General features: G+C 43.1%; 1 pseudogene; it reads left to right on the top strand.

Annotated features, from left to right (window-relative positions):
• The first annotated feature begins 6,700 nt into the window (after positions 1-6,700).
• On the top strand, positions 6,701-8,261 carry LOC123037655 (annotated as a pseudogene).
• The last annotated feature ends 12,128 nt before the right edge of the window (positions 8,262-20,389 follow it).

Here is a 20,389-nt window from a genome sequence, read left to right as displayed (position 1 = left end):
TATATTCTATATATTCTGTAAAAAATTGTAAGTTAAATATTAAAACGTTAGCATGTTCTTCCCTATCATCACCTTCTTTAAATTTATTAATAACCTCAATTCCATTATTTATTACGTCAATGACCATATTTAAATCTGTGTTTTGTATATTATTCTCTGATAAGTTATTTATTTTCTGCTCTAACTCTTCTTTATTATCTTGATCTAATGTTCCAAATAAACATTTGTAAGTTGAACGAATAATGTTAAATAATCCTCGCTTATTACGTTTAGCTATTTTAATTCCACTTATTTCTCTTTTAAGTTTTTTTGATAGATAACGGATTTGAATAATATAATTAAATTCATTGTCTTCTTTTAAAAGTTTTTTAAATTGGTGCTCTGTTTTAGTTATATTAATACTTAAATAGTGATATTCGAAATTCGTTGGATCCGGTTTTGGATAATAAGATTGCAAATCTTGAAATAATACATTATCTAACAGTTTAATTTTAACTGAATAGAGACTTCATGTTCCTAATAATTAGCGCTGGATTGGAAGGTCATTGCAGCGAAGACGAGAACTGCTGGAAACTCTCGTGAGGGCTCTCGCGAGATGATTTGGTTTTACTTATAGCCTGTTGTAGTACTTTGTTGTGATTTGTGCTATCTCTTCTTTGACGAGTGATATGTGAAGGTCCCTGTGACTGTTTACATTCCGAATATACTACGGTGCCCCGGTGATGGTTCTGAGAATTTTTGATTGAGTTCTTTGCATTATATCCACACTGTTGTTACCGTCTATAAAACGGTGTTGTATAGAAGTACCTTATATTCCAGGCTAAGGGGCGAGCGGCTATTGATAAGCCAGTGTGCTCTTTTGGCTTAAATGTGGCTGCGCCAAGTAAGACGTCTATCGAGATGTACGCCAAGATATGTTACTTCATTTGCTATCGGAACCACTGTGTTGTTTAGAGTAAGTGGAGGGCAGTCGCCTGTTAAGTGTGAACGTTACGTGTTTGCATTTTGGTTCGTTAACTTTGATTCGCCAGTCGGATAGCCATTTCTCCACTGTTACTAGGTGTTTAGCAAGTTGCGCCGTTGCTTGCTTGGGGCATCTCGAGCGGCTTAGGATCGCTGTGTCATCAGCAAAAGTGGATGTGGTTAGTTGCATGCTCGTTGGGATGTCTGCAGTGTAGATAAGGTAGAGTGTTGGTCCGAGCACTCTGCCTTGAGGAACTCCGGCTCTGATGATGTAATCATCGGACATGGCAGCATTACATCTTACTGAGAATTTCCTGTTGTAAAGGTATGTCTTCAGAAGTTTGTGAGTGTTGGTTGAGAGCATTTCTGTTATTTTGTGCATTAAAGCTTCTAACCATACTCTGTCGAAAGCTTGCGATACGTCCAGAAATATCGCAGTGCAGTACTCCCTTTGTTTGAATGCATTTCGGATTTCTGAAGTTGACTTGCTCGATAGTTCCCGGTTTTTCTCGAAAACCGAATTGATGAGTCGGGATTTTGTTGTGTGTTCTGAGATATGGGGTAATATGTGCCAAGAAGCATTTTTCGAAGAGTTTTGATAGACACGTTAGTAAGCTAATTAGTCTATATGATGAAGCAATTGTGAGGTCTTTGCCAGATTTTGGTATCATTAGAATGATCGACTTTTTCCATTTCTCTGGGAAGTCTCCATGTCTCGTTATTGCATTGAAGAGTTGGCAAATAGCTCGAACTGCACAGAAAGGAAGTTCAATAATCACTTTTGGTGATATTAGGTCGCACCCTGGAGATTTGTTGTTCATTTATAATTTTGAGTAACTCATGTGGTCTAAATACAATTCGTTCATACGTAGTTGTGTCGATATCTGATGTTGCTGGCAGTGAGATCCCGTTTGATGCTGTATTGGACTTAAATACATTTTGAAGATGTTCTGCAAATCTGTCGGCTCTTTCTCCGTCGCTGCGCGCCCAGTTGCCTGTGGATGTCCTTATTGGCATTGCAGCTTCTAATGGTGCGCTGAGTGATGAGTGTGCTCTCCAAAGTGGGAACTTGGACCTCATTGGGGATAACTGCTCTATGTAATGTTTTTGGGAACTTTCTACTTCATGACGTAATGCAGCTGAGAGCCTCCGTGTAGCGTCTTTTAACCTTTGTTTTGCAGATGGTGATCTGTTGGATTGCCAGTCTCGCCGTGACCGTCGCTTTGCTAGAACAAACTGTTCTATTTCAACGTTCGTGTATCTATGATTGTACGATGTTTTTGCATTTGTGGAGTTGACATGCGAGCTGCTGCGACCAAGACGGATTCAAGAGTGTTTGTGGATAAGTTGATATCAGCTTCGTCATTCAAACGTGGATTCAACTCAATATGCGGACTTACATATTTTTTGTACTTAAGCTTATTGGTTTTATTCGTTGTTAGTCTGAATGGTTTATCTACCGCAACTGGATGTAGATTGAGTTGAAGGAGTACAGGCGAGTAACAAGTCGATATCCCCAGACCGTATGCTTGGCATTAAAGTCTCCTGCTACTATAAATTGTTCGCTCAGAGAGTTGAAATAGTCCATGAATTGGGATTTGGATATTGTAAACCGAGGAGGACAGTATACGGCGGCAAGCTTTAAAGAACGGTGATCCATCTGTACATCTATAGATGTAGCTTGCATATAGTTAGTGGCGATGCTATTGTGGAAGCAGTGCTTAATGCGATTTCTAATCAGAATCCCAGAATGCCTCTGGGTGATTCGTGTTGCAGAAAAAGTAGTCTCGAATTTGAAAATTGTATTTATTTGTAAGATGCGTTTCTGCGAGTAGCATTACATCGATATGGTTATTATTAAGGAATTGAGTTAACTCGAGTTTGAGCTGTGAGACGCCATTGGCGTTCCACAGTGATATACGGAGTGAAGCCATTGATTACTTAGTCTGTTTTTGAGCAACAAGCAGCTCAATCAAAACGTTCTGGTTTCGCATAAGAACTTGCATGAATGCATGAATGACATGAAATCCATCATACTTTGTTGAAGATTACTATCATTGTTTCAATTTTGTTCGTAGACTGTTTTCCTGGTTGATGAGGGGAAACTGTTGATCGTGGCTTGGTGGGAGCGGTACTTTTCAGACTCATTTTTAGAGCAGTTGCAAAGCTTTGCCTAGCAGATGGCGATCTGTGGAGTTGCCACTCTCGACGTAAGCGTCGCTTTTCAAGGACGAGCTGTTCTATTTGTAGATTTGTCTTCTTTTGGTTGCTTTGCGTTCTTGTAGCTTGGGGTGTTGAAACTCGAGCTGCAGAGACGAGTACAGACTCCAGTGTGTTAACAAATCTGTCTACGTTGGCTTCATCGTTGAGATGAGGACATAGCTCAATGTGTGAGCTAATGTATTTCTTGTACTTAACCCAATTGGTTTTCTGTGATGTCAATTTAAACGATTGCTCCAATGCGCCTGGATGTCGGAGTGAATAAACAGGACAGGCGAGTGATCAAATGAAAGATCCGAGAGGCATTCGGAGCTTATCAGATTTTTAGGAATGTTTTTGGTAATTGCAAAGTCTATTAAATCGGGTAGTTTCCTGGGGTCTGCCGGCCAGTATGTTGGTCTGTCAGGAGAATCATAGTCCAGCTTGTTCTTGGCTTTTATAACTGCATTATAGAGCTGTTTTCCTTTTGGAGTCACGAGACGTGATCCCCAGTGTGTGTGCTAGGCATTGTAGTCCCCTACTGCTATGAAGTGGTTGAAAAACTTCATAAACTCATCTTCAGCTATAGTGAAGCGAGGGGGCAGTATACGACGGCTAGTGTAAGTTGGTTGCCAGTATTTATTTGTATATTTATAGATGTGGCCTGTAGGTAATTTTTAGAAAATTTGTTATGATAGTGGTGCTTAATACGGCTTCTGATTAGAATTCCAGTCCCACCATGTGCTTTACCATCTGTATGAATTGTTCCGTAGAATGAATAACCTCGTAGTTGAAAATTGTATTTGTTTGTAACGTGTGTTTCTGAAAGCAGCATTAAGTCGATATGGTTGTAGAGTAGGAATTGAGCTAACTCAAGTTTATGCTGTGAGACGACGTTAGCGTTCCACGTAGATATCCTTAGGGAAGTCATTATTCGGATTGTTGTGAAACCAGATTTTGAATTCGCATTAAATCTTGCATAGTTGTGCGCATAAACGACATAAACTCCGTAAGGCTTTGTTGCAGGCTGTATTTCATATCTTCAAAAATGCTTTTTGACTGCTCCGGGAATTGTTGCTGCTGAGCCGTGTTCGGTTCTTGGTATGCTGATTGCAGAAATGAACTTTTTGAGACAGGGTTAGCCAGTCCTGATTTTTAGGCGCTTGCGTAAGTCACATTTTTATCAGAGTTTAAGGGTCCTAGTGAGGATCTGGCTGCAGTCGAGAAGAAGACTTCAGGGTTTGATCTGGAAGCTGTCATCTGTTTATTTTGCGGGCGGAAGTTCCTCTCTGGTGGATGCGGCTTTTCAGCTCCTTATAGACAGGGCAGCCTCTGTAGTTAGCAGTGTGATTGCCACCGCAGTTGCCGCACTTTTTCGAGTTGCAGTCATCTTTGCTCGCTGGGCAGTGTGCGGAGTCATGAAGATCTCCACAAACTACACACACCGGGAGCAGTTTTCAGTATGACCTTGTATGGCTATATTCTTGGCAGTTTTTTTTTTTTTTTTATTTAACTTTGCTTTTATTTATTGAATCTTTTCTTAATTTTGAGACTAACAATAAGTTTACGAATATTAACATTAAAATTTAACTAACAGTATAATAAGACTGCATTCTGGTTGCGCGTGCCTCAAGTCGGTCGCTGGGTGGGTAAGTCATCGCGACGAAGGCGTGATTGGTTGATCAACCTTGTAAGACCTCTTACCAGGTGGTTAGGGTGCAACGATAGCTTGGTAAAGTACTTTTCCTTCTGTTCTGCGATCACTTCTTTGACTGGTAGAATGTTTAAGTCGCGATGTATGTTTTTGTTGAGAACGTACCACGGTGCCCCGGTGATTGTTCTCAAGATCTTCGACTGAGTTCGCTTGACTATGTCAGTATTACTATTGCTGGCATTCCCAAATAACTGAGAGCCGTACATCCATATAGGTTTAAGTACCGAGTTATACAGCAGGACTTTATATTCAAGACTAAGGTGGGACCGAGTGTTGATGAGCCAATGAAGGCTACTGGCTTTTAGCTTTAGGTATGCTCTTTTGGCTTCAATGTGCCGGCGCCATGTGAGTCTTCTGTCGAGGTGTTCTCCTAAATATGTCACTTCGTTTGCTTGCTGGAGTAGAGTATGGTTTAACATAAGCGGCGGACAGTTTTGCCTGTTCAGGGCGAACGTAACATGCTTGCATTATTGTTAGTTCACTTTAATTTGCCAATCTGATAGCCACTTTTAAGATTAAGAGCTAGCTGCGCAGTTGCTTGCATCGGGCAGATGTTGTTAGTCGTGTGCTTGTTGGGATGTCTGCTGTGTAGAGGACATATAATGTTGGCCCAAGCACGCTTCCTTGAGGAACTCCAGCTCCAATAGTGAAATCGTCAGATATAGCAGTGTTGCATCTCACAACAAATTTTCTGTCGTAGATGTAAGACTCTAAAAGCTTATGGGTGCTGTAGGGGAGCATTGTCTTGTTCTTGTACATTAGACCTTCTAGCCAAACTCTATCAAATGCTTGAGAGACGTTTAAAAATATGGCAGTACAGTACTCTCGTTTTTCGAACGCTTTCCGAATTTCTAATGTTATCCGGTTGACCTGCTCAATTGTTTCACGAAACCCAAATTAATGTGACGGAATTCCTTCCTGGATTCTTAGGTATGTGTTTATCCGAGTCAACACGCATTTTTCAAAGAGTTTAGATAAGCATGAAAGTAGGCTTATAGGTCTATACGATGTGGGAGTTGTGTGGTCTTTTCCCGGCTTTGCTATCATTATTATAATCGAATTTTTCCATCTCACTGCTCGGTCTGAGGAACTTGTGAGATGGTCCTGAAGCCGCCTAGCTGGGGCGACCGAGCGGGTCGCAGGTTGCGAATAGCGGACGACCTCACTCGAGGCCAATTGCGAATAAGCTGGCGGTGGAAGTCAAACACGGAATCGTGGACGGAAACCCCAGCAAATAAGCAGTCCCGGACCACCATCGGGTATCTTGAAACGAGGCAGTACCGACGATGCGATTTGTTCAGCCGCATCTAAACAGTTGCTTTACACAAACGCAATATCCCCCACACACCACCTACCTACTTCCTCTCCCAAACAACATCTCCCTCCGGGCCGGACTACGGTGTAATTCGGACCGTGCCAAGAGTCAGCCTGGCTGGGGGCCCGGATCAACAACTAGCTCAGTCTCAAACGGAGGGCTCAGGGAGATGGCGACCCCCTGTTCTATCTACCGCCTTACCCGGGTACCGCGGATCTCTGCCCGGGCGGACCTTTCCCCTTCTCCGCAGCTCGTGGGACCAATTATGGAAACAATAAATAAAAATAAAAATAAGAAAACGGAGACGGGAACTCCACAAAAACCTGGCGCTGCAAAGATGAACGATGGTTCCACTGCAAGCACCAGTAGGCTTCAGAAAGGGCCCCAGCCGAAACTAGGGATGTCGGGGGACAGAAAGATTGTCGCTAACGCCTCCGCTATGTGCGCATCTGCGCCAAATAAATAAATGGAAGGCGGTTGAGTCCAAGCTGTCTCTTATTTGCCTGCGTATGGTACGCGAGAAGCCCGGTTCATCGCCTTGCTGTATGGACGCGGGCTGGTACCAGGGCAGTGTAAAAGTGGTGGCCTGCGATAATCAGCGATCAGCTGACCTATACAAACAGGCGGTAGCACAGCTCGGAGCAGTTTACGAAGGGGCGAACATAGTCGCACTAGATTGGTGTGACGTCCTCAGTAGACCACGAGCCAGAATTTGGCTCCCAGCAGCAAACGTATCACCGGAGGACATCCTTTATATGTTGCAAGAATGCAACCCACATCTCCCCACAAAAGACTGGAAAGTCGTTAAGGTGGAGGAGCACGCAGGTGACGTGAACCAAGCGATCGTGGTGCTGAATAAGGAGTCGGTCGCTCCCATAGAGGCTGCTCGGGGAACGCTCAACTATGGTTTCAGTGCCATACATATAAAGATTTACAAAGGGGACTCTAATTCCTCGGGAAGTCCTGCCGGTAACCCAGCTGAGCAGGTGCTTGCGGAGGAAGTGGAGGCCCCTGGTGTGCCGGAGGACGGCTACTCAACCGACTCGTCGCTGAGCAGAGAGATGCGAGCGCTGGGACCGGCAATCGATGAAGTGGACCTGAGCGATTCGGAGGCCGACGTTACTGTGGTGGAGGTTGCAGCTGGGGATGTCGCTCCGACTCCTGCAGATCAACCTACATCACAGTAAAGCAGCGTCCGCTGCTCTTTTGCTTCGCCTGGCCAAAGGCGAAGCCGACGTGGTCTTAGTTCAGGAACCCTGGGTAGCAGGAGGCAGGGTTGCTGGACTAGGATCTAAAGATTACAAGCTTATGCTTGACCCGAAACAAGGTAAAATTCGAACCTGCATTTTAGCAAAACGGCATCTTAGTACATTTCTGCTTCGCAACTACAGTAACGGAGACAACACAAGCAATAAGCATGGAGCTGCAAAGCGGCTCTATTAGGATGCTATCGGCCTACATGGCTTTTGAAAAGGTAGACCCCCCAGACGCGCTAGTCAGAGGACTGGTACAGGAATGTGAAGAGCTTAAGAAAGGTTTGGTGATAGGATGCGATGCAAATGCCCACCATACTCAGTGGGGCTGCCCTATCAACAACGACAGAGGTGAGTCTTTATTTGATTTCATTCTAATTTCGAACTTATTTCTTTGTTACAGGGGCAATACCCCTACTTTTATAACAAAAACGTGCCAAACGATCATAGATCTAACCCTGGCATCAGATTCACTCATAAGCACAGTCACAAACTGGGCTGTCTCCGACGAGCACTCATTTTCAGATCACAGGTTTATAGAGACAACTTTGTCCCTAGTGTCACCTGCGCCGGTCAGCTCTGCCAACCCCAGGCGGGCAAACTGGCATAAATACAAAGAAATTCTATCGAGCTTCCTCCCCAGCCACCAGAAAGCACTCTTTGCACTCAGGAGCTAGATAATATAGTAAACAAATTCACAGAAGCATGTAACGCGGCATTCACAGCTGCATGCCCGTTAGGGAAACCAAGAGGAAAGAAAAAAACATCCCCCCACTGGAGAAGGAATAAACTTAAATCTCCTACTATCAGACCGTAATATAAACTGGTCCATTCATAGTTTTAAATCATACAAATCGCCGGGACCGGACAATATAACACCGGCACATATTCAGCAAGCAGGAGAGCTAGCTATAAACTGGCTGAGAAAAATCTTCCAGACCATTCTTGCAGTAGGAGAACTAACTACAGCATGGCGGGAAACGAAAGTCGTTTTCATCCCTAAGGCAGGGAAAGCCACCCATACTACAGCGAAGGATTTCAGACCGATAAGTCTGACATCATTCCTGCTAAAATTCCTAGAAAGACTGTTAGGTCTACACATTAGAGACATCATTGACCCGACGCAGATATCAGAGGCGCAACACGCATACACCAAAGGTAAGTCGACCGAATCGGCGCTACACTTGGTAGTGAGCAACATCGAGAAATCACTCAGTATACAAGAATACACCTTGATCGCCTTCCTTGACATAGAAGGAGCTTTCAACAACGTGCTTCCCACGGCAATAACAGAATCCCTCACTGAACTTGGGGTTGAGCCACCGCTGGTGGGGCTGATCCACAAATTGCTGATAAGCAGACAGTCACGGCCACACTAGGGACCTCGACCCAGACTAGATTAGTGAACAGAGGCACTCCGCAAGGAGGTGTACTATCACCCCTCTTATGGAATATCGCGGTAAATAAGCTACTGCGGATTCTTGAAGGAGGAGGCTGTAAAATAGTGGCATACGCAGACGATGTCGCTATCATCTTTAATGGTAAGTATCCACAAACGTTATGCGATCTTATGACCGCAAAACTAAAAACACTATCGGAATGGACTACAAAGAACGGACTTGGGGTAAATCCCTCAAAAACGGAACTAGTCCTTTTTACAAATAGATACAAAATCCCAAAACTTAGCCCACCCACTTTAAACAACTGTAATCTCTCTTTTAGCGAGCACGCAAGATACTTGGGGTTAGTATTAGATAAGCGTCTTAAATGGGGCTTAAACAACCAAGAGAGAACCAAGAAAGCGACCATTGCACTTTACTCTTGTAAAAAAGCAATCGGGCTAAGATGGGGTATGTCCCCTAAAATCTGATCCCAGGCAGGGAAGTATGGGATCGGGGCCGACCGGGCTCAATAGACGCAATCTGTTTATATACAGACGGCTCCAAACTAGACGGACACGTAGAGATCAGGCAGCAATTAGAGATCAGGCAGTCATTCAGACTTCCTGACCACTGCAGTGTCTTCCAAGCGGAAGTGTATGCTATAATGGAAGCACTCGTCTGTTTAAGGGACTTAAACACCCAGAACAGACACATAAACATATATAGTGATAGCCAAGCGGCTATTTAATCAATCTACTCGACGAATACAAACTCTCGAGCAATAGCAGACTGTCGCAAATCTCTCCACAAGATGGCTAGTCAGTTTACTGTCAGCCTTATATGGGTTCCGGGTCACCGGGATATCGTAGGCAACTGTATAGCAGACGAGCTAGCCAGGCAAGACACCACCATACCTCTCCTTCCAGGAAAGGAGAATGTTGGCATGCCTATGGCTACTTGCAAGCTAATTATTAAAAACCATTTCAGCAAATTAGCCAACACTCATTGGCAAAACACACCGCAATGCCGAATCTCTCACCAGACATGGCCTGCAATAAAAAATAAGAAAACATCAGAACTACTCAATTTCAGCCGCACTGAGTGCGGCATGCTAATTCTAGTACTCACAGGCCACTGGCTCGTTGGCGCACACGCCGGCAGGCTAAAAGCCCCAAAAAACGATTTTTGTAGAAGCTGCAGGGATGAGGAAGAAGAGGAAACGGTGGAACACCTACTTTGTTCATGCCCAGCCCTATGCAGGCTTAGACTGAAACACTTAGGATATCCTTTCATAAATGACCTGACCGAAATATCGCAGATTAACCTGAAGAGTCTAAGCTCTTTTATTAAATCCTCCGGATGGGGGACTTGCTGATCGACCAACCTACAGGCTGACTCTTAACGGATAGGGGATCCAAAAATAGAGATCATACGGTATCACAATGGACCCACAGAGGTCTAAGTGTGCCAGGCTATAGTCTGGCAGCCGTCCTAACCTAACCTAACCTTACATCTCACTGGAAAGTGGCCAAGTTTTGCGATGGGATTAAAAAGTTGGGTGATAGTGCAAACGGCGCAATATGGGAGCTCAGTGATCAGTTTGGGAGTTATTAGGTCGCAGCCCGGTGATTTTTTCGGATTCAGCTGATCTTTGATGATGTTAACGATTTCGTTTGGGCGAAACTTAATTGGCTAATGTTGAAACTGAGGCTCATATGGTAAAGTCGGCAAAGTGAACGCACTAGTGGCAGGATTTGGTTGGAAGACATTTTTAAGGTGGTAGGCAAACGTGCTGGCTCTGTCTGCATCGCTGCGCCCCCAGCCGCCTGTGGGATTTCTAATAGGCTACTTTCGGTGAGCTTAGAGTAGGGTGAGCTCTTTATAGTGAGTGTTTTGTACTAGATGTTGACGATTGCTCTACGTAGCGTCGGTGGACATGTGCTTTTTCTTGCTGTAAAGCTTTTGTGAGTTGACGTGAGGGATATTTTAAGCGTTGCCTAGCAGATGGCGATCTGTGGAGTTGCCACTCTCGACGTAAGCGTCGCTTTTCAAGGACGAGCTGTTCTATTTGTAGATTTGTCTTCTTTTGGTTGCTTTGCGTTCTTGTAGCTTGGGGTGTTGAAACTCGAGCTGCAGAGACGAGTACAGACTCCAGTGTGTTAACAAATCTGTCTACGTTGGCTTCATCGTTGAGATGAGGACATAGCTCAATGTGTGAGCTAATGTATTTCTTGTACTTAACCCAATTGGTTTTCTGTGATGTCAATTTAAACGATTGCTCCAATGCGCCTGGATGTCGGAGTGAATAAACAGGACAGGCGAGTGATCAAATGAAAGATCCGAGAGGCATTCGGAGCTTATCAGATTTTTAGGAATGTTTTTGGTAATTGCAAAGTCTATTAAATCGGGTAGTTTCCTGGGGTCTGCCGGCCAGTATGTTGGTCTGTCAGGAGAATCATAGTCCAGCTTGTTCTTGGCTTTTATAACTGCATTATAGAGCTGTTTTCCTTTTGGAGTCACGAGACGTGATCCCCAGTGTGTGTGCTAGGCATTGTAGTCCCCTACTGCTATGAAGTGGTTGAAAAACTTCATAAACTCATCTTCAGCTATAGTGAAGCGAGGGGGGCAGTATACGACGGCTAGTGTAAGTTGGTTGCCAGTATTTATTTGTATATTTATAGATGTGGCCTGTAGGTAATTTTTAGAAAATTTGTTATGATAGTGGTGCTTAATACGGCTTCTGATTAGAATTCCAGTCCCACCATGTGCTTTACCATCTGTATGAATTGTTCCGTAGAATGAATAACCTCGTAGTTGAAAATTGTATTTGTTTGTAACGTGTGTTTCTGAAAGCAGCATTAAGTCGATATGGTTGTAGAGTAGGAATTGAGCTAACTCAAGTTTATGCTGTGAGACGACGTTAGCGTTCCACGTAGATATCCTTAGGGAAGTCATTATTCGGATTGTTGTGAAACCAGATTTTGAATTCGCATTAAATCTTGCATAGTTGTGCGCATAAACGACATAAACTCCGTAAGGCTTTGTTGCAGGCTGTATTTCATATCTTCAAAAATGCTTTTTGACTGCTCCGGGAATTGTTGCTGCTGAGCCGTGTTCGGTTCTTGGTATGCTGATTGCAGAAATGAACTTTTTGAGACAGGGTTAGCCAGTCCTGATTTTTAGGCGCTTGCGTAAGTCACATTTTTTATCAGAGTTTAAGGGTCCTAGTGAGGATCTGGCTGCAGTCGAGAAGAAGACTTCAGGGTTTGATCTGGAAGCTGTCATCTGTTTATTTTGCGGGCGGAAGTTCCTCTCTGGTGGATGCGGCTTTTCAGCTCCTTATAGACAGGGCAGCCTCTGTAGTTAGCAGTGTGATTGCCACCGCAGTTGCCGCACTTTTTCGAGTTGCAGTCATCTTTGCTCGCTGGGCAGTGTGCGGAGTCATGAAGATCTCCACAAACTACACACACCGGGAGCAGTTTTCAGTATGACCTTGTATGGCTATATTCTTGGCAGTTTTTTTTTTTTTTTATTTAACTTTGCTTTTATTTATTGAATCTTCTCTTAATTTTGAGACTAACAATAAGTTTACGAATCTTAACATTAAAATTTAACTAACAGTATAATAAGACTGCATTCTGGTTGCGCGTGCCTCAAGTCGGTCGCTGGGTGGGTAAGTCATTGCGACGAAGGCGTGATTGGTTGATCAACCTTGTAAGACCTCTCGCCAGGTGGTTAGGGTGCAACGATAGCTTGGTAAAGTACTTTTCCTTCTGTTCTGCGATCACTTCTTTGACTGGTAGAATGTTTAAGTCGCGATGTATGTTTTCGTTGCGAACGTACCACGGTGCCCTGGTGATTGTTCTCAAGATCTTCGACTGAGCTCGCTGGACTATGTCAATATTGCTATTGCTGGCATTCCCAAATAACTGAGAGCCGTACATCCATATAGGTTTTAGTACCGAGTTATACAGCAGGACTTTATATTCAAGACTAAGGGGAGACCGAGCGTTGATAAGCCAATAAAGGCTACTGGCTTTTAGCTTTAGGTGTGTTCTTTTGGCTTCAATGTGCCGGCGCCATGTGAGTCTTCTGTCGAGGTGTACTCCTAGATATGTCACTTCGTTTGCTTGCGGGAGTAGAGTATGGTTTAACATGAGCGGCGGGCAGTTTTGCTGTTCAGGGTGAACGTAACGTGCTTGCATTTTTGTTCGTTCACTTTAATTCGCCAATCTGAAAGCCACTTTTCTACATCGACCAGATGAAGAGCGAGCTGCGCAGTTGCTTGCATCGGGCATTTTGAGCGGCTGAGAATGGCTGTATCATCAGCAAACGTAGATGTTGTTAGTCGTGTGCTTGTTGGGATGTCTGCTGTGTAGAGGACATATAATGTTGGCCCGAGCACGCTTCCTTGAGGAACTCCAGCTCCAATAGTGAAATCGTCAGTTATAGCAGTGTTGCATCGAACAGCAAATTTTCTGTCGTAGAGGTAAGACTCTAAAAGCTTATGGGTGTTGTAGGGGAGCATTGTCTCGATCTTGTACATTAGACCTTCTAGCCAAACTCTATCAAATGCTTGAGAGACGTCTAAAAATATGGCAGTACAGTACTCTCGTTTTTCGAACGCGTACCGAATTTCTGATGTTATCCGGTTTACCTGCTCAATTGTTCCGTGCTTTTCACGAAACCCAAATTGATGTGACGGAATTCCTTCCTGGATTCTTAGGTATGTGTTTATCCGAGTCAATACGCATTTTTCAAAGAGTTTAGATAAGCATGGTAGTAGGCTTATAGGTCTATACGACGTGGGAATTGTGTGGTCTTTTCCTGGCTTTGCTATCATTATTATAATCGACTTTTTCCATCTCACTGGAAAGTGGCCAAGTTTTGCGAAAGTGGCGGAAGTTCCTCTCTGGTGGATGCGACTTTTCAGCTCCTTATAGACAGGGCAGCCTCTGTAGTTAGCAGTGTGATTGCCACCGCAGTTGCCGCACTTTTTCGAGTTGCAGTCATCTTTGCTCGCTGGGCAGTGTGCGGAGTCATGAAGATCTCCACAAACTACACACACCGGGCGCAGTTTACAGTATGACCTTGTATGGCCATATTCTTGGCAGTTCGCACATTGTACCGGTCCATTGCGTTTGTGCGGTTCCTCAACTGTAATTCTGCGGTGCAGCAGGAACTGAAGATTGTAAATGGGGTGCACTTCGTATTTCTTTAGGGGCTTACTTTCTGGTTCGAGCTCAACCTTAAAGAGTGGCTGCGGCTTTCTATCCCTGTTAAGGATGTTGAAGACTGTCTTAGCGTTAAATCCCTTCTCTTGAAGCGCCTTTGTTATCTCTGCAGGCGTTACGTCGGACTCTATGCCCTTGAGTACGACTTGCAGGCCCTTGCTACTTTTTAGCTGATACGTGTAAAAGTTCTTTTTATTTTCGGAAAGATATTTCGATAATACTCTGTAATTATCTTCAGACTTCATTTGAACCTTTGTTTCCTGGATGTTGCCCTTTACTAGAGGTATTATGTGGAAGTTATCCTTTCCAATAAGCTCGATAATTTTGTTGACAAGAACATTGGACCTTTTTCTCGAATATAAATAGGCGGAGGTTTTGGCTTCCTTTTCTCGACTTCAGTGGATTCGGCCGCCTCAACGTCATAGGCGTCTTCCAAGATTTTAAATCGGTTTGAGTTCGTGGGCGTTTCTATTCCAGCTAGGCTAGCATTGTTACGGGTTATTTTGCGTTGAGAATTTAGAGGGCTCAGCTTCCTTTTGATTTGGATGTAGCGATCCATGCCAGTCTGCACAGCCGGCTTAGCACATTCATTGGTTTTGTTCTGTTTTTCGGGCAGCGCAGCGGCAGACGTATTAATATTTGCGCTGCTAGCTGATGATGTCATTAAACGCGCAGTCGATACGGTTGCAGTTGTTGTTGTAGTTACAGTTGACGTTGTTAAAGAAATTGCGGTGCTAGTTACTGCTGATGAGCTTAGGTTATTGCATACCTGCATTGGAGCACTTTCAGCGCTCTTTGGCCGCAGAGACGTCGATGGTAGCGAGGGGAAGCAAGAACGCGCTCTCTCGCTCGCTACGTTTAAGAACTCGGTCAAGTTGGGGTAATTGCCCGCGCTTGATCAGAGCTTGCATTATTTTCGGTTGCTTTAAAAGAGAAGTACGCGTTATTTCTTTGCACTGAGAGCCGTCTATCGTCTTGCTCACGTTGACGTTGTGTGCGAACGTCGTTCAGACTCATTGTATTTGTGGTAAAGTTAATTAGAGTTTTAAGTGTTAAGTTTTATATTAATTAAATGACAAATCAATATAAACATTCGCGATTTCATCGCTGAAAGCGTCTTTTCGCGTTATAGTAGATTTATTAAATCGGTCACTGCACTTTTGTGATTTTATTGAATACTTTTTTTCCGGAGCACAATAAATACACGTCTGCATGCGACGACGGTTTAATTTGGAATGGCAGTTCGCAACTGTAATTCTGCGGTGCAGCAGGAACTGAAGATTGTAAATGGGGTGCACTTCGTATTTCTTTAGGGGCTTATTTTCTGGTTCGAGCTCAACCTTAAAGCGTGACTGCGGCTTTCTATCCCTGTTAAAGATGTTGAAGACTGTCTTAGCGTTAAATCCCTTCTCTTGAAGCGCCTTTGTTATCTCTGCAGGCGTTACGTTACTCTATGCCCTTAAGTACGACTTAAGTACGACTTTAAGGCCCTTGCTACTTTTTAGCTGATACGTGTAAAAGTTCTTTTTATTCTCGGTAAGATATTTCGATAATACTCTGTGTTTACGCCGCTTTCCCCTCTTTTAAACTGCCCGCGCTTCCCTCGTGGCGAATGCCTACTCGCCCGCACTGGATGCTCGCGACTCCAGGCTCTCCCGCTCTCCCGCACTGGACACTTGCGATTCCAGGCTCTCCCGCCTTCCCGCTCTCGGAATCTCTCCACTGCGCTTTGAAACGCAGCGCTCAATTAGGCTTAAGTTAGTCTTTCATTGTCTCATTACTGAAATTCATCGCCCGGCCGGTCCGCGCTATAACACGAAAAGTCCCACGAGTTTCTTTTGTTCTTTTTCTTGCGCACCGCGATCGTCGAGTGTTTTTCACCTTCTATTCCACAGCTTGCCCGGATTTTTTTTATTAACTGCAGTCAGTCGACAGTCAGCCATCCGAAGAACATAATTCGTTTGACTTTCTGTACGATTTGTCTAAAATCCAAGTCCGATTTAATCCGACGACGGCAGTTAGTAAATTACAATTCCAATTCCGTCTTTTATTTCTTCGTTCTCTTTTAACGTGCGGCCATATTGCCTATTTTCTAATTCCTTTTCGTGTGCATATTGATGTAAAAGTTTCATATTCGCATTTGGCCGTACATCCATTAAATATACATCCAACATCAAATCGAAGAAAATAAAAAATATAAATCCAAATTAAAGTGTGCAAATAAAAAGTCAAGCGTACAGTGAAAAATAAATTAATTTCAAAAAAATTCAGTGAACAGTGAAAAATAAATTAATTTCAAAATTGAATTCAAATTAATTTTCCACAAAAAAGTGAAACAAAAATTAAGTGTTCCGCCCACAAATATTTTTGATATTAATTTTTTATTGTACATCCGCTGTGACAATATTTGCTTACATTATTAAAAATCCAAATACAGTCCACAATAAATCGAAAATTTACAACACATACCCGCCGGCAAAATTTACAATAAAATTTTCCGTCATATTGTTTACATATATTACATCCATATTACATATATTACATCCATATTACATATATTACATATTCCATATATAAGTTAACACCAGCCAACTGTCCCCTTCCCTTTACCCCTGTTGAGCCCTACGACACCGAACACCGCACCATTCACCCCTCTCGGCTACCCACAAACTGGAACCCATTCCATTCACCCCACTCAGTCATCAACAGCAACAATATTAAAGTGGCTAAAATTCCAAGTGGCTGCAATAACACCGCTGAATTATGAGACCAGCAACAGCAATGCAGCGACCCAGCGAGCGAACGCCAACGACGACAGCGATGCAGCAACAGCGACCCAGCGACCGAATGTCAACAACGTCAGAACGACAGCGACAGCGACAGCGACGGAACGTCAGCGATCGAATTGCATCGGCAACAGCGCAATATCGGAAGAACACCGGCCGTCGGTTCCTCAGCTATAGCCGCCGCTACCCCTACCCTTCGCCGAGCCCAGGCATAAGTGCAGCGTTAGCATCTGGAGTGGAGAAACACTTCGGGTCAGACACCCAAAACCGTTGGTGTCGGCTTGGATATTTCTGCAACCGCTCTGCCAGCGGTCTGCTGACGTCGCGACGCTTCCCAAGCCAACAAGCCACAAAAATATAATTGTTAGAATTAATTCTATTTGTACCCCCGATCTGAACACTACAATATTTTTGAATAATAAAACCGCTTGTAACGAAAGAATTCGATTACAGTTTTATTCTAAAGTAAATTCGTTTTAAATAAAAGGGAATAAGAAGGACGAAGGAAGAAGGACGAAAGGAAGAAGGACGAAGGATCAGCAGGACGAATCAGCATGAAAATCATATCATTTAGGTAATATAAGTGGAATTATCCCCCCTCTGACCATGACAGGTCATAACTGGCGCCCGAGCAGTCTCCACTTCCCTGTGGAAGTGGAAGAAACCCCCCCAAAAAGGAAAAAAAAGAAAAGGAAAAGAAAAGGGTAAAAAAATTCAGAATACGGTGTTGTGTGTGTAAAATTAAGTTAAATAAAATTTAAAATAAAAAAAATGTTGCTTTGTGTGAAGAAAAAATATTAAAGTGAAAATATTGGTGAAAGTTACACAGTTATCCGCTGCGGTGGGGGTGCTGCCGTTCAGAGCTGCCACTCCCCACGGGCGCAAAAAAATTGTGAATAAAAAATATCGGTGAACCTGCCGCGGCGATTTGTCCACGTACACTGTTGCGCGGCATATTCGCGGACACAAATTAAAAACCGATTTAACAAAAAAGAAGGCAATAGTCCGCTGCGGCGATAAGTCCACCCTAATGGGTAGCTTATTCGCGAGGGTAAAAAATTTCGATAAATCATAATAAAAAACAAGAAAACCGCTGCGGCAATTAATTTGCGAGCGGAAAAATATTTAAATAAAAAAAAATATAATAAAAAAATACAATAATAATCAGAAACCAATGTTTTAAAATTGTGTGTGGCAATCTGCTGTAAAGGCTAATGAATGTGGAATGCATTCAAAAAAGCTGCACAGTGGATTGTGTGGCAACCGTACCTTAGTAGGCGAAACGCCAAAACGGACAAATACGGCCCACCGCGCACAAATAAAAAAATAAGGAAAAAATGAACCGCACACACACCAAGAAATCTGACAAAAATTAAAAAAAAAAAAACGAAAATGAAACGAAAACTAATTCTTATTTACTTTCAGAATAATAACCTTGTAAGAAGAAATCGAAATAAACACATTGAGCAATCCCATTAAACACAAGGCAAAGAGGCCAATAAAAAGGATAAAAGGGTGAGTGAAACAATTTTCTACACATATTTCCCTATTAGTAAAAATAAAGAAAAAACAAAAATATAGTTAAAAACCAATTTCCTACAAGTAAGTTTATCAATAAAAATAAAGAGAAAGCAAAAAATATAATTTAGAAATTAATTTCTTACAAATAAAAATTATCAATAAAAAATAAAGAAACACGGTACAAATTAATTTCCATTTATTTTACTATCTAATAAAAATTGGAAAAAGCTATTTAAACTTAATTTTGATACTAGTTTAAATCCAAGAAATAAATCTGTTGCCAACCATCCCACCTTAGAGGACTTCTACCTTAAAGTAAATAACCATATCACCCTAATCATGAATAGGATAAAAAGCATGGGTTACTCCACGGAGACAACAAACGCTTTCTCTGCTGGGCAAAGGGACAAGGCTCTCAACGCCTTTATTAGAGGGCTAAGTGGCGACGCGTCTAGGCTTTTAATAATCCGTAAGCCTGCGGACGTCCACGAAGCATACTCCATTTGTGTAGAGTTGCAGAGAATGGAACCAAGGAACCCTACACCAAGAGCGCCCTTATTTAAACAAACCTTTAACCAAGGTTACCAAGGCTATAGACAGCCTAATTCACCGAGATTCCCTCAGACACATCAAATTAACTATAGGCCGCAGATGAGTCCAGGTCACAACTATGCTCCAAGTGGAAGCATACAGGGCCCACCAAGATTTCAGGGGGCTAGACCAGCTATTAAATATGAGCCGAACCAATCAGGTCAGAGCTATAGGTCTAATTTCAACTCGCGTCAAGGAGAGGCCGGCGGCATCAAACGAAGTCCGAGCGCTAACTCCAATCTGAATCCCTTCCGTAAAGCACAAAGGCTTTACAATATACAGCCCACTTCATTCTCGAGCCCCGCCTCCAATGAATACTACCAACAGCAGTCTGGTAACGAGGCTGAGGAACTATCGGACCCACCTCAAGGGGTAGAACATTGTTCCCCCGTACAAGAAGTAGCCTGTGTTAGCGATGGGGAATCAAATTTTATGACCGACGCCTCTCTAGTATACCATACATAGAATATGGGACTAGAAATGGGGCTAAGTTACAATTCCTCATAGACACCAGCGCTAATAACAACTTTATAAGCCCCAAAAATTCCGCCGGTTCCACAACGTTATCTACACCATTCATTGTCCAATCTGCTGGGGGTGACATTAAAATCACACTCAGTATAACGGGACCATTTTTTAAACCAATAGGAAACGATACAGTTGTCACGAGATTCGCACAAGCACCTCAGACCCTATATACTCAAAGAGCTATCCCTACCCTACCAACATGAGAGGGGAAGTGGATAGATAAATAGAGGAACTCTTGCGGGATGGTATTATAAAACCATCAAAAAGTCCATATAACTCCCCGGTCTGGGTAGTTCCAAAAAAACCCTAACCGAACGGAGAAAAACAATACCGCATGGTCATCGATTTCAAGCGTTTGAACGCTGTCACAATCGCGGACGCCTACCCAATACCAGATATAAATTCAATTCTAGCTAGTCTGGGGAAAGCTAAATACTTTACCACCCTCGATTTAACTTCGGGATTTCAAATTTACATGTTGGAATCCGACACTCCTAAAACGGCATTTTCAACATTAAATGGGAAGTACGAATTTCTTCGTCTTCCGTTTGGACTGAAAAACGCCCCTGCGATTTTTCAAAGGATGATCGACGATGTATTAAGGGAACACCTTGGCAAAATATGCTACGTGTACATCGACGACATAATAGTTTTTAGTGAAGACTATGATAGCCATTGGAAAAACCTACGTGCTGTCTTTGACAAATTGGAAAAAGCCAAACTCCAGGTAAATTTGGAAAAAACAAATTTCCTATCAACACATGTTTAATTTCTAGGATACGTGGTAATTGGAAACGGCATTAAAGCAGACGGAAAAAAGGTCGAGGGTGTCACGAAAATGAAACCACCCACAACCGTCAAAGAATTAAAGAGTTTCCTTGGCATGACTTCCTATTATAGAAA

This window comes from Drosophila rhopaloa, unplaced genomic scaffold, assembly GCF_018152115.1.
Source record: "Drosophila rhopaloa isolate 14029-0021.01 unplaced genomic scaffold, ASM1815211v1 contig_190, whole genome shotgun sequence".
Taxonomy (NCBI): domain Eukaryota; kingdom Metazoa; phylum Arthropoda; class Insecta; order Diptera; family Drosophilidae; genus Drosophila; species Drosophila rhopaloa.
The sequence above is the reverse complement of the archived record's forward strand: the minus strand, read 5'-3'. Positions and strand labels throughout refer to the sequence as shown.